Source organism: Aethalodelphis obliquidens, unplaced genomic scaffold, assembly GCF_003676395.1.
Source record: "Aethalodelphis obliquidens isolate GAN/ISIS:26980383/991018 unplaced genomic scaffold, ASM367639v1 scaffold6, whole genome shotgun sequence".
Classification (NCBI taxonomy): Eukaryota; Metazoa; Chordata; class Mammalia; order Artiodactyla; family Delphinidae; genus Aethalodelphis; species Aethalodelphis obliquidens.
Genome location: NW_020837950.1, coordinates 59781248 through 59793828, shown reverse-complemented (window position 1 = coordinate 59793828; position 12581 = coordinate 59781248).

Here is a 12581-nt window from a genome sequence, read left to right as displayed (position 1 = left end):
TGGCCAAGTCTTCCCTGTCCCACCACTTAACCTAGGACAGAGGACAGGTGCCCAAATCTGGAATTGGTAAAGGAGGGGGATAGTTGGAAGAGAAATTTTAATTATATAGATAAGGGTGGGTCTCAAAGAGGGAGAGACCCTGTACCTGAGTGCTTAAATGAAGCCCTTAGAAAATAGCAAAATGCATAGGTTTGTGGGTACTGAGAGTAGAGGGGAATACTGAATCATTCTCAGATAGAGGTGTTTAAATGTTGTCTCTAGACAGATACAGGCTTAGTTGACATCACAACATAGAGATGTTGGAAAAACAGATCCATTTCTAGGTTTCCACAATGCCAAGAAGTATAATGGGTAGAAGTGGGTAGACCTAGAAGCCATAAAACTGGAAATTGGGACATTTCTACAGCATGGATCAAGAACTGAATTCCAGAATGTTCTATAGCTATCTCGACAGATTCTAAAGAGGACAAATGGCACTGATGATGACGTGTCACTACTAATGCCTTATTATGTCATAAGCCTCCTTAATATTGTGTGCTTCTTAAGAAAAAGACTTGATCACAAATTGATTGACATTCATTTCCAGCACCATGAAAGAATGGAGGACAGAAAAAGAAAATGAGTGATAGAAACTACAAACAGGTAGCATTACTTATAGGAACTGAATTTAAACCTGTGCCAGAAACAGAAACAATGCTTTCCTTAATCTAAACTTCTCTTTCAAGTTTGTTCATTTGTTTGATTTGAAATGCTTCACCCTAAAACATGCAATGTTTTTCTTTTAGTAGCGAAAACATGTAATACTTGGTATGTATGTTTCCTAAGGCACTGATTTCAAACTAATATCTAAGGCTAGATTCAAATACATTATCTTTTTCATCTCACAGTGGGACGTTGGAGACTGCTCAGACTTGCTCCCAGGAACCAATTATACACTTTTCTTCCCATGTTTACTGGTGTTTACTCCATGTTTACTGATGTCATCCAGGTAGCTCAAAATTGGCCCTAGTGGGAGTATTTAGCCCATAGAAAGCAGCAAATGCTGTATGTCGGGGCTTTCCCCTTTCCTGAGAGCTGCTGTTAAATGTTTAGCAATTCACCACTGATCCTACATCTTTAGCACTGGAGAACCATTTTTAAACTTCCCATGTTTCTGCTACAACTGAATTTATTTTTAGTTTTTGAGCAGAGAATACCCAGTCACATATGACATTTTTTATGAATCCTGAGTGTTCCAGATTTCTAATTTAGTAAAAAGTCATGTTTTATGTTTTAAAAAAATTGAATTATTGGACTTATGGAATTTCTGTGGGACTGGGATCCAATTGCATGATCCCCCCCACCCCAGAGTGCCTGCCCAGTACTTTGCATCTGTTGGGCACTCATACAGCCCCAGCAGCAGCCTCTGAAGCAACAACTGCTCCTCTAATGACCCAGGGGGCAGATTTTATATTAGCCCTTTCATGGAAAATAGAGTAGTAGGAAATCATGTCATGAGATGTTCTGTGGGTAGATACATAATTATAATGCTGTTTTTATTCTTTTTTATAGTACTGACCAATGTCAAAGTTTTGAAGAAATTAATGATGAGGAAATTAAAGAAAGGAAATGAAATGGACTGCAGTGGTATGTATAGTTTATCTAGCCTTAGAGAATTCAGAGATAAAGGATGAAAGACTTGTTCCAGAAGTAAAGGGTGGGAGTTTCTTTTATCAAGTGAAATGAGTATAAGTGAATTAAAAGATCACTCAGAAAAGACTTCGTTTATTATCCAGATCTGCTGGTGTTTTATCTTTTGCAGAAAATAACAGTTTGTGAATGCTCTGCTTAGTGCCCTATATGACCAGAGGGAAGGCAGTGGTGTGGGCAGTGAGGCTAAAGACAGGAAAATATAAAGTTAAGAAAAAATAGCCTGAGGGTTGCCTGGAGGGGAGAAAAGGGAGGAGGGGTAAGGCTTACAGAAAAGTGAGCAATTTCCAGACTGCACACAGACTTCCTTCAACAACAGGGAAAAAGCTTCAGGATCCTAGTCCCAAAGATTTAGATGACATGATACAGCAGAGTAATGACTGCTGGCTCAGAGGTCAAGCCAGTCGTCTGGACTCTCTGTAGTTGGTAACAGTTATTACATTAGCTCCTGATGCCAAAAAATTATAAAAATGAGAAATTTCCCTAAATCACAATCAATTTTGATTTGCAAGGGATCTAACTTGTAATATTTTTCTCTCAGACTGATATTTTTTACAGTGCTCAAAGCTATTTCTTCCTCCAACATTTTTAATCAGTCCAGTCATACAAAAACCATACTAAGACATATGTGAATGTTCAAAATAAAGTCAAACTTTAACATTCTTATATACTTTATAACATATTAGCTGAGTAATTTACATGTTTCTACAAACTGCCTTTTTTATACTGAAACAAATAGCTACTAATTGATATGTATTGGCTGGAGATTTTTTAGTTGAAATACATTAACTTTTTTTTTTCTTTAAGAAAAATACAGAATGCAATATTGTACAATAGAAACACTCATTTGAATAAATCATATCAGTGCATTGGAAATTGAGATCTGAGCCAATTTCCTTCAAGAATGTATAAAATAATTCAAATAGAACTTTATTTAGTAGTGAGTCATATTAATAGTAATTAGTTTAAGAACAAATGCTGCTGAGCAGAGGATGAGGTAGTTTAAGGCAACAGTACAATGAGAGAAAAAAAAAAAGTCCCAGGTGGCTAAGTCTCTTCTTTACACTCAGTTAAATGCAATAATTTTTTCAGGTTAATGATTTTGTTCACTCATTCAATAAATATTTGTTGGAGCCTAATACGTGTCAGGTACTCTTTCAGGCACTGGAGATACAACAGGGGAAAATAGACCAAAAAAAAAAAAAAAAGAGAGATAATATTGGATCATTTCCCTCAGTGTCTGACCTACTAGGAAGAAACTAGTACCTAAAGGAAAGTACAGGTCCCTGACTGCATTTGGTACAGTGGTGCATTAATTACCACAGGGGAACATGAGGAAACTGGCTTGGCCTCTCCTCTGTCCTTGCTGATTTCCTGGTGAGGAACTGGCCACAAATAGTTAAAAAAGGTCTGTTTTCATTTTCTCCCTCAATGTGCAGAGCAGAAACCTTTTAAAAGCCCAAAGTGTGGAGTTAAGGATAGGTTCTCTCTTTCCCCAAACCTCTGATATTAGCTGCTGGCTTGATATTTGCCTGAAAATAAGTTTTATCAAACCTCTAAAATGAGAAAGTTGGAAATTATTTCCACTCTCCTTAATAAAGTTCCATTTGAAGAATTTTACTTCTATTATCTTCCTTAAAAAGTAGCTTCAACCTCACACATGATCTAGGTACAAGCTAAAGATATTTATCCTTGCATGCTTTAACCATTTGTAATTTAGAACTGGAATATTGCCAGCTCTTGAATTATTTTCAGATGGGCAAAGAATTTATCTAATATCTTATTTTTTGTTTTTTGGGTTTTTTTAAACATCTTTATTGGAGTATAATTGCTTTACAATGGTGTGTTAGTTTCTGCTTTATAACAAAGTGAATCAGTTATACATACACATATGTCCCCATATCTCTTCCCTCTTGTGTCTCCCTCCCACCCTCCCTACCCCACCCCTCTAGGTGGTCACAAAGCACGGAGCTGATCTCCCTGTGCTATGTGGCTGCTTCCCACTAGCTATCTATTTTACGTTTGGTAGTGTATATATGTCCATGCCACTCTCTCACTTTGTCACAGCTTACCTTTCCCCCTCCCCATATCTTCAAGTCCATTCTCTAGTAGGTCTGTGTCTTTATTCCCATCTTGCCCCTAGGTTCTTCATGACCTTTTTTTTTTTTTTTCTTTTACATTCCATATATATGTGTCAGCATACGGTATTTGTTTTTCTCTTTCTGACTTACTTCAGTTTGTATGACAGATTCTAGGTCCATCCACCTCACTACAAATAACTCAATTTTGTTTCTTTTTTTGGCTGATAATATTCCATTGTATATATGTGCCACATCTTCTTTATCCATTCATCTGTTGATGGATACTTAGGTTGCTTCCATGTCCTGGCTATTGAAAATAGAGCTGCAATGAACATTGTGGTACATGAATGTTTTTGAATTATGGTTTTCTCAGGGTACATGCCCAGTAGTGGGATTACTGGGTCATACGGTAGTTCTATTTTTAGTTTTTTAAGGAATCTTCATACTGTTCTCCATAGTGGCTGTATCAATTTACATTCCCACCAACAGTGCAAGAGGGTTCCCTTTTCTCCACACCCTCTCCACCATTTACTGTTTCTAGATTTTTTGATGATGGCCATTCTGACTGGTGTGAGATGATATCTCATTGTAGTTTTGATTTGCATTTCTCTAATGATTAGTGATGTTGAGCATCCTTTCATGTGTTTGTTGGCAATCTGTATATCTTCTTTGGAGAAATGTCTATTTAGGTCTTCTGCCCATTTTTGGATTGGTTTGTTTGTTTTTTTGCTATTGAGCTGCATGAGGTGCTTGTAAATTTTGGAGATTAATCCTTTGTCAGTTGATTCATTTGCAGATATTTTCTCCCATTCTGAGGGTTGTCTTTTGGTCTTATTTATAGTTTCCTTTGCTGTTCAAAAGCTTTTAAGTTTCATTAGGTTCCATTTGTTTATTTTTGTTTTTATTTCCATTTCTCTAGGAGGTGAGTCAAAAAGGATCTTGCTGTGATTTATGTCATAGAGTGTTCTGCCTATGTTTTCCTCTAAGAGTTTGATAGTGCCTGACACTATCAAACTCTTAGAACAAAACACTATCAAACTCTTATAGATAATATCTTATTTTAAAGTTATTTATTTATTTTTTTTTTACTTTATCAAATTTAGATGAGACAAGACTGCAATCATTAATTTTACATTCTCCTCAGACTGGAAAGACTGGCTTCATCTCTGCTCTTGGCATCATGAAATGCCAACTGAAATTTGTGCCTTGACTGTTTTAATGATCAAATGTGTTGCATTTGGAACTTTGTAATAAAATCTATTTTCAGAACTTTAGCCATGCTGGTCTCCTTTTTTGTCTCTCAATTATGCTATTCGCAACCCAGCTACAAAGCTGTTTCTGTGCTGAGAGAATTTCTTCTTCCAAAACCCAGAATGCTTTTTCACCTAGTTAACTCCAGTTCCTCCTTCACATCAAGCTTTCCTTAAGCATCACCATCCCCTTCAGGTTAGATTTGATTTGTTTTGTCATATATTTGGAAAGAACCATGTAACTTTCCTGTCTAGCGTTTAACCACATATAATTTTTAACTTTTCAGTATGGAAACTTGTAGAGAGAATAGTATGATTCAGCCTTCTGTACACATCACCACCAGCTTCAACAACAACAACCCATGGGTAATATTATTCTCTTAACAATTAAATCAGTTATAATATACATATAATAATATTTAGCCATTTTAAATTTAAATTTTGATTGCTTTTGTCTAAGGCATATACTTTTGTAACCATCTCCATAATTGTGATGTAGAACATGTCCATCACCCTAAAATGTTTCTCTAGCCCCTTTGATGTCAACATTATACCAACTTTTTGTCAAGTTGTTTCATGTCTTCTTAAGTTGTAAAAATCCTTTATATATTCTGGGTACAACTACTTAGTTATATTTTGCAAATATTCTTTTCCCAGACTCTGGATTGTCTTCTCATTTTTTAAAACAGTATTTTTGGAGGATTAAAAGGTTTTAATATATATCAAGTCCAATTTATCAGGTTTTTTTAGGATTTATGTTTTTTGTGTGTTTTCCAAGGAATCTATCCAGAACCCAAGATCACAAGATTTTTTCTCCTATATTTTATTCTAAAAAGTTTTCTAATTTTGGATCTAACCTTTAGGTCTATGATCAATTATGAGTTTATCTGTGTATATGGTATGATGTAAGAGTCAAGGTTTAATTCATTTAATTTCATATGATGATATTCAATTGTTCCAGCATCACTTGTTGAAAAGAATTTTTCATAGTCAAATACCTTGACATCTTTGTGGAAAATCCATTTACTATGTATGTGTGGATCTACTTCTAGATGCTCAATTTTTTTCCTTTTATGTACAAATCTATCTTTTACTCAGTGCCATGTTGGCTCAATTACTATAGCATTTTACTAAGTCTCATAATTAAGTCATGTATATCCTTCAACTTCAACCTTCCTTTTCAAAGCAATTTTGGCTATTCCAGGTTCTTTGCATTTTTATACGAATATTAAAATCAGCTTGTTGATTTCTAACAACAAAAACCCATTGTAATTTTGATTGGGATTGTCTGAAACCTTTCTGATCAATTTTTATAAAGTTGACATTTTAACAGCATTGAATCTTCTAACCCACAGACATATATCTCTATTTACTTAGTAGCATTATTTTGTAATTGGAAAAGAAACAGATTTTATTAGGTGAGTGGGTGAGAAAGGGACACAATGAGAGGAATGGAGTAACATCTTTCTCATAGCAGGTCTTCTGAACTCTTTTTGAGGTCTCTGTGAGGAGAGGAATTTTAAAAAACTGATGTTGATGGTTTCATTTAAGGACAACTGTGGAACTCTGGATATGAGGGCTATCCTGGGACTCGGTGACAATGAGTTGTAAAATCCCAGTGCAAATCAAGTGACAAGAGGTAGGATGTGGAAGCATTTCCTAGCAATAGCATCCTTGACACAATTTTCTTTACTGTAATTCGTCAATTACTTGGGTGTTTCCTTCCAAACTCTGAACACCCCTCTGGTGACTAAGACTTGACCTGAAGTTTCATGGGGCTGAGGGTATCCAGTGCTATAGGGGGCTTTTGGGTGGGATGCATCAAAGTCCTGATGTATAAGCTTTCACCTTCCTCAGGAAATTCTGTGTAACCACTATCAAAGGATATTCTCATTCAAACTGTGAACAAGAGCACACCTCTTGTGGCTTTTCCCCACAGATATCATGATGTACTCATTTTGGTTGTTGGGGTGGTTTGCTATCACCTCAGTTTGGCAGATTGTATTTTCCAAAAATAGCAATATGTATATAAATTGATGGGATTTGTTCCCTCTCTCGAACCTGGGCAGGTACTTAAAATTACCCTGACCATTGGTGTACTATGGAAATGATGCTATGTGACTTTCTTTGTTGTTTCTTTAAAAGAATTATTTTATTGTGGTAAGAACTCTTGACATGAGATCTACCCTCAACAAATTCTTAAGTGTAAAATGCAGTATTGCCAACTAATGTACAGCAGACCTCTAGAACTAACTCATCTTGCTTAACTGAAACTTTATGTCCATTGACTATTTACCCCCCATTCCTGCTTTCACTTGACCTCTGGCAACCACTTTTTGATTCTATGAGTTTGACTATTTTAGATACCTCATATAAAGTGGAATTTGTTCTTCTGCGACTGGCTTATTTCACCTGGTGTAATGACCTCAAGGTTTACCCATGTTATCACATATGTAGAATTTCCTTCTCTTTTACTGCTGTGCAATATTCCATTGTATATATATACCACATTTTCTTTAACCATTCATCCATTGATAGACATTTAGATTGTTTCCACATCTTAGCTATTGTAAGTAGTGCTGTAATGAACATGGGAGTGCTAATATCTCTTCAAAATTCTGGTTTCAGTTATTTTGGATAAATAAAATACCTTTTGCTTGGTGCTCTCATTCTCTTTTTTTCTCTCTTAAGATACTCACCTCTGGAACCCAGCTACCATGTTGTAAGGAATACCAGACGACATGGAGAGACGATGTGTATGTATTCCTATTAACAGCCCCAACTAAGGTCTGAGCTGATAGCAAGCATTGACTGCAAGATGTGAGTGAAGATGTCTTTAGGAGATGTCTTTAGAAGATGTCTTTAGAAGATGACAGCTTCCAGACTTCAAGTCTTGCAATTAAGGCCCCAAAAATCACAGAGCAGAGATACTCTATCCAAATTGATGACCCGTAGAAAAAATGAGAGGTAAAAAATCATTTTTCTTATTTTAATCCATTAAATTGTGGGATGATTTGTTATAAAGCAATAGATACTTGAAATAATTTTCCATGAAACTTTCCAGTGCTGGCTATACGAGGAGCTTGGAAGTCTCTTCATACTGATTTCCCTCCTCTCCACACGGTTCTCCACATCTATTTGTCTCATTTCATGGCACAGATTTATCCAGGGTTTCTTCTATTATTTCCTCATAGCCGAAGGGCACAGCATGGTAATCTGGCTATCTATTCCTTTTATAATTTACTAGATAGTCAACACTAAATTATTATTACTAAATAATATTTTTTTAAAACCCTAGATACTAGTGGTTTCAGGCGTTCTTTTTAATTCTCAAGGTACTAGTTTGATATTCAAAACATTTGATTCTTTCTTTCTTATACCTTTTCTGCTATATAAATCTTAATTGTTCTTGATTCAGTGTGGAAGACCGGTGAGTGTGGAAAGAAAAGCACAAAGATGAATATTTTAAGATGTAATTCACTAAATATGTGTGTGACATGTAAGTATGTTCTGTGTTTATCAGTGGAGATAGGAGATCACTTGTAGTAAGTATTTAAAACATCTATTAACTTCATTCACATTCATTATCCCAGAGAGCTTTAGCATTGTTCCTATTCCAGATTTCTAGGACCCCAAACCAGCAGGTCCTCAGTTATATATGTATGTACACAGTTCTCACAAATCAGTCATTGTCATTTAAGAATGCCCAGTATGGAGGAATATTCTAGCAAGGAAACATTTTCCTTAGCTCCCTTCCTACTCTATTACTATTTCTTTCTACCAACATAATCTCACCCTTTTTTCTAGTTTTTCCATTGAAATGATATAAACCTTCATCCAAACAGCAACAGCAAAGCAAATGTTCTTGTTCCTGTTAGAAGTTGTTCATCTACTCCCCTTCCCGCCCCCATCCCCACCCCCACTAGCACTGCCTTTATCAAAAGGCACAAAGGCTTTCAACATCTTTTCTTGGCTTATTGTATTTTTATGCAAAACTCACAGATAGAAATATTGGCAGAATAGGGTAAGTGGAAAGGGAAGCAAATTACTTTTAATGAAGTTTAAGACACATAACCTGAAAATTTAAATATGAAACATAACTTTTTATTAAATAATAATGCATATTCCTCAATTGTTAATGATTATAACTACATCTCAATATTTCCCTAAAAGTGAAATTTAACAGTATAGTTTAGAATATAAATTGGTATAGCCAATTATTTCTCATTTTATTCAGATATATCTTTCATCAATAGAACTATTCCATCATTCAAGCTCCCATAATTTATTTGCTAATGAGTGATTACATAACATTTTAAAAGCTGTCAAGGTAGACCCTCCAATTTATGGTTCTAGATGCACTTTACAGAAATGATTGTCTCACCAGGAATTACAATTTCATTCAGTTAACACACATTTAACAAATTTGGTGTCTCAGAAATTTTCTCATTTCTTTGGATATCACTGTGGCTTGCTCACCTTTTATCTACTAAAGTTATACATAGGTGGCTGTATCAAAAAAATTGGGCCAAAAGCCTTGTACATGAGGTAATTTGTTTTCTGTTGAAACTAGGATTATTGTAAACAAAGCCCAGAAGAAACGTTAGCTAAAAAGGTCATTTAAATCTCTTTCTGCTACATGTCAGAGGAGGATTTTTCAGGCAACATAAGGGTGTGTCACAATATACTTCAAGGTCAAAGAAAGTGCAATCATTCAACTTTTGGAACATGAGGTTATATGATTTCAAGTTTGCCTATTTTCATCAGGACTAGATAACTCATTTGGGTTGAAGAGTTTAAAAGTTCTTAGTTGTTAGAAGATTTTTGGACCAGGCAACCTAAGGCACCTAAAACCGGGTAAACTGAGCACAACATAAAAAATAAAAACAGAAACAAAGATACAAAGAAAGGATAGCTGCATCTTCTTTATGCTGTCTTCCAAGAAGTCTTGCAGGGAAATTCAGGACTAATTGTTAACTGAGATTAAAAGCAAGGGAGTGAGGATTCCAACGTTTGGCCTTCTTGGACTGTTAGTAGGCACCTAAGACTGTTGTTCAGCTGTCTCACTTTACTCCTTCTGGAGGGTGGGTGGGACAAGGAGGACTTTCTTTCTATTTATCGATATGCTTTAATTCCTCATGCTTGGAGATAGTAAATGATTCCCAAACAGAATGTTTAGAATACCCAAAAGAAGAAAGAAAAAAGAAAAAATTATCCATAGACTTACTACAACAGACAAATGCTCTTGATGTTTTAGGCCACATCTTCCTGTGTTCTTTTGAACTGTAGTTGTGTTTATATAATATTATTTAAATGAATACTAATTTAAACTTTATATAAATGTAATTTACTGACATATCCATATTATTATCATTATATTATGTATTATTATTATTATCCATAATTATCCATATTATTAAATGCTGATTTAAAAAGTAAGTATATTTCATGTCATTTCATATTAGGTTTAATAGATATAGTTTATATTTATATCTATGTATAATTTTTTTCTGATTAAAGAGATAATGCAGTTCTTAAGAAATAGTAAATTTTTTAGAAAGTAATTTTTAAAGATACATATGTGACACTTTTCTTACTTTGCATAGCTAAGGGTTCATGTATTTGCATTCATACATATGCATTAAATGCATGATATAAAATTTTGAGTGCACACATTTTTTTACCACAACATTATCTAGATGCATGTGTGTTGATTGCACTTTGTTATTTAAAGTTGCAAAGTAAAAGTACACATTGAAAGCTTGTTCATTTGCAATGGAACTCTTTTCTGCTTATATGCCTGATAATCTTCTTATTCCTTGTTGGGGAAAAATATCTTTCCAGTATTTATCTTGTTAAGGGTCTTTACATCTTAGCTTTTCTTGAATTCTGGCATAACTTGTTTGTTGATACATTGTTTTTTGTCAGGAAAGGAAAGATTTTCTTCTACTGTTTCAGGCTGCCTTGCTTCTATATTTTCAAGAACATCAGGTATCTCCATTCTTTTTCCTCCAAATCTATCAAATCCTATCTCATTGTTTAATCTACTTTAGATTTTTTCTGTATTTCAGGTTTCTCAATTAGTCTTGCTTTTATATCCATCAGTATATAATTTTATTCTATTTTCTTTGTTTTAGGTTTTTTTGAATACCTCTTTTGCTTATTAATTTCCCTTTTCATCTCAACCTATTGACTTTTTGTCTCATATTCTCCCATTACAACTTTTGAAATGCCATAATTATTAGTTTATTGAAGATATTTTATATAAAACCCTTGTTCTTTTGAAGACTCAAAGACTGGTTTTAGTCAAAAGATTACATTTCATAGGATTCTTGAAGTCTATTGAATATATTAAAACTTTTCTTGATACGTAACTTAGGTTCTAAAATAAATGATTTTTAGAGTAATATTCAGTGGCAGTGTACTGTGATAATTTGACATGCAGACTAGGGGTCAGAGTGCTGGGGTCAAATTTTGCCTCCATCACATCACAGCAATGTGACTTTAGCCATGTTACATAATTCTTTCCCAGTTTCCTCATTGACAAAATGCAGGTGATACTAATTTGTGTAAAAAAACATGCCACTATTAAAAATGTCAGGACTCAGTAAGAAAGAGTTTTCAAAATGGAAGCCAAATTTTCTGGTTAAAATTTAAGTTCCTTGAAAAAAGGGGCAAATTATAAAGATAATTTCTACCTTCTTTTAGGTTGAAACCTAAGACAATTTTTTTCTGAAACATCTGACTCCATCTGCTTTATAGTTAATAGAGAACTCTCCCAGATTCCAGCGTTACTTTATTTAATAGACTCAATTTCTGATATTGATGTCATTTCTGACTTTTCTATTTTATTCATAGGTATTTTGAGGGAAAGTTAGTAGAAACTGTGGTTTTCAATCATAAAAAACTCAAGCCTGTTGATTATTTATTATGTCTTTAAAATTTAGGTATGAAATCCTGCAACAGTTACAGCAAGAGGCTGTTTAGAAGCTGGGTCTGTTATTCTCCTGGGGGGAAATTGTAGTCTTTATTTTTGCCCAGTTACCAGAAGCAGTGATTTAGGTATGAGGTTTTCAACTTTTCTTGGTGAACTGGAAAGGGACTAGCTAGGATCAGAAGGCAACTTGAGTGTACTGAAGGGCCTCTGAACTTCACCTAGTTTGGTTTTGTCAAGCTTTGACCATGTCTTAAAGAAAGTAGTACATTTTATCCAGTACACACACATACACAAACTCAAACAAAGTTTCCTGAAACCCTATTTACTTTTACCACAAGTGATGCACTTTTTTTTTTTACTTTTTGATTTTATTTTGTTAAAAATATCATTCACAACCTGTTAAATTTAGTTTATTACCTCTAAGGATTTGTGGCACTCCAAAAAAAAAAAATCCAAAAATCACTGGATTAGAGTTTGAGGTTCTTATGACTTTCCCTGCTGCCCATATGATGCTTTTGAATCCTAATGGAAGATAATCAAAGGTGAGATGTGTGTAAATAATATAAGAAGAGATTAAAACAAATGTCATACTACATAAACAGCAAATAGATTAACTGCAAAACA